The sequence below is a fragment of the Leopardus geoffroyi genome, chromosome D1 (genome assembly GCF_018350155.1).
Source record: "Leopardus geoffroyi isolate Oge1 chromosome D1, O.geoffroyi_Oge1_pat1.0, whole genome shotgun sequence".
NCBI lineage: Eukaryota > Metazoa > Chordata > Mammalia > Carnivora > Felidae > Leopardus > Leopardus geoffroyi.
In genome coordinates, this window is record NC_059329.1 from 109,523,741 (window position 1) to 109,526,685 (window position 2,945).

The window sequence follows — 2,945 nt, forward strand, 5'->3', positions numbered from 1 at the left end:
AAGAGGGGCGCCTGGGTGGCGCAGTCGGTTAAGCGTCCGACTTCAGCCAGGTCACGATCTTGCGGTCCGTGAGTTCGAGCCCCGCGTCAGGCTCTGGGCTGATGGCTCGGAGCCTGGAGCCTGTTTCCGATTCTGTGTGTCTCCCTCTCTCTCTGCCCCTCCCCCGTTCATGCTCTGTCTCTCTCTGTCCCAAAAATAAAATAAACGTTGAAAAAAAAATTAAAAAGAAAACTACCCTATGATCCAGGAATGACACTACTGGGTATTTACCCAAAGAATATGAAAACACTAATTTGAAGGCTTATATGCACCCCTATGTTTATTGCAGCATTGTATACAGTAACCAAGTTATGGAAGCAGCCCAAGTGTCCATCAATAGATAAATGGATAAAAAAGATGTGGTATATATCCACGGTGGAATATTATTCGGCCATAAAAAAGAATGAAATCTTGGCATTTGCAACAACCTGGATGGGTCTAGAGAGTCTAATGCTAAGTGAAATAAGCCAGTCAGCCATACTATACGATGTCACTCATACGTGTAATTTAAGAAATGAAATAAATGAACAAAGAAAAAAAAGAGAGAAACCCAAAAAACAGACTCTTATCTACGGAGAACAAACTGGTGGTTACCAGAGGGGAAGTGGGGTGGGGAGGGGAATGGGTGAAATAGGTGAAGAGGATTAAGAGTACACTTCTCTTGATGAGCATTAATATATGGAACTGTTGAATCACTATATTGTACACCTGAAGCTAATATAATGCTGTGTGTTATCTACGCTGGTAAAAAAAACCCAGAAAACAAAACCCCAAAAAACCAAAAAACAAAACAAAACAAAAGCTCAGCACCAGAGAAAGGGCAGGGGAGGCCCACCAGAACCTGGAGAACCCTTTCTTCCTTTAGTGACTTTTCAGCGCCCTCTATTGGTAAGGACAGGACTTCCAGCAAGATGGGCTAATAAAACAATGGAGATAGTAGATGGCAGGGCTGGGTAGTACCAGTCAGATCCTGCAGCCAAAGAGGGAAGACCCACCAGTGGAATAGAACCCTCAAGTAGGCTGCTCCTTGGTTTTACAACTCTAGACCTCAGAGACGGTAGAAGAGATAAAGTTACATTTTAAAGTTACCTTTTGAAGCACTGCTCTTTCAATGCAAAATGTTTCAGTATTTGATGACTTAAAATCTGTTGAAAGGACAGTGATCTATTTTGCCTACGGAGATAAAACTGTGAGAATTTGCAAAGGACACCACAATTACAGTAAGAACACAATGGGTGGTTGGCGGGACCTGCTTACAGGTAGAGATCATGCCAAGATGATTTTTCAGCTAAAGCAGATGAAAAACACCCCAACGCCCTTCAGATGAAATCAAGGTTGATGATTCACTGGGAGACGTTAGCGTCTCTGTTCTAGATTTTATGCCAAAGACATCATATATGTCTTTCTTGTATGTCCGCATTCACTTAACTGGGAAGAGTGAAGAAGGAGCTAGACCATGATGACTAATGTGGAGGACAAAGGCAAAATACATAAGGAAAAAATTAAACTTCCTTTTAACTTATAGCACATTGACAAGTCATTGAGACAGGCAGAGTGAACTTCCTCTAGGAACTCAGCTGCCTCCATGTTAATACTTTGCCAAGGGCAAAAGGCAATCTTGGCTTAACATTAGCCAGCCCTCCATGATCCTCTAAGTCTCCTTTAATATGTAAAAGTTCCTTCAGAAACTACCTTTATGTCTACCCCTCAAGATATATGTTAGCAATCATCCTCCAAGCATATGGCCCACTGATCCACATCTGAAGGGTCTCATGACCAAGGTTTTATTAGACAGTAATAAATGACCTTTTCCTAACAACAGCTAGCCCCTCAAGGTCCTGGAAACCTTGTTTCCAAATTCCTTAGAGACTTCTGCTAACCCTAACCCCCTCCCAACTTGAAAGTATATAACCAGTCGCTCCTCACAACCCCAGTGCAGCTCTTTGTGCCCACAGGTCCCATCCCCATGCTTTAATAAAACCACCTTTTTGCACCGAAGACATCTCAAGAATTCTTTCTTGACCATTCAGTCCCAAATCCCAACATTTCACATCAATGACCATTTGAAATCAGATTTAAAAACACACAACTAAACCCTTACAACATCTTTAGGAAGCGCAGACATTAAGGAGGAAGCCCCTGACTTGTCTTACAACGTTAGTTTTCTTTTTAATGCATCTGAAAGACATCAGCACCACTAGAAAGCCTTCTCATTTTAGTCTTGGAGAGCAACAAGATATGGTTCTTCTGTCTCCAGAATCTGCATTCTCTGAGTTACCTTCTCCATGTACAACGTCTATGTCTTGATACAAAGATTTTCATTTTATTGCCTTTGGAAAAAGAGAATGCAGCTATGGGAAGGTGGTAAAGTTATTGCCATAATACGTCCACAGCATACTGAATACAGCGTTTTTGTATGTAGACTAATGAATCTTGAATTATGGAAGTAATACGTGAATGGGGAGCTAACCCAGATTTCTTGAATGAATGAATAACAATGGATGCAAGGGTGACTTTTCACTTTCTACTCTGTACTTTTGCTGTTTTTGTACAGTTTATTCTCCTGTGTCATTTGTGTAATTAAAAATAAAGTGCTCACTTCGGCAGCACATATACTAAAATTGGAACGATACAGAGAAGATTAGCATGGCTCCTGGATGGCATGCAAATTCGTGAAGCGTTCCATATTTAAATAAATAAATAAATAAATAAATAAATAAATAAATAATATCAGGGGCGCCTGGATGGCTCAATCAAAAAAGCATGCCACTCTTGATCTCAGGGTTGTGAGTTTGAGCCCCATGTTGCATATAGAGATCACTAAAAAAATGAATAGATGAATTAAAAAAACTAAACAAAAATCAAATCAAGAACATTTTCTTTCAAAAAAATTTTTTTAATGTTTA

General features: G+C 40.2%; 1 pseudogene; it reads left to right on the forward strand.

The window, feature by feature from the left end:
- Positions 1–2,630: 2,630 nt before the first annotated feature.
- LOC123602761 lies at positions 2,631–2,731 on the forward strand (annotated as a pseudogene).
- The last annotated feature ends 214 nt before the right edge of the window (positions 2,732–2,945 follow it).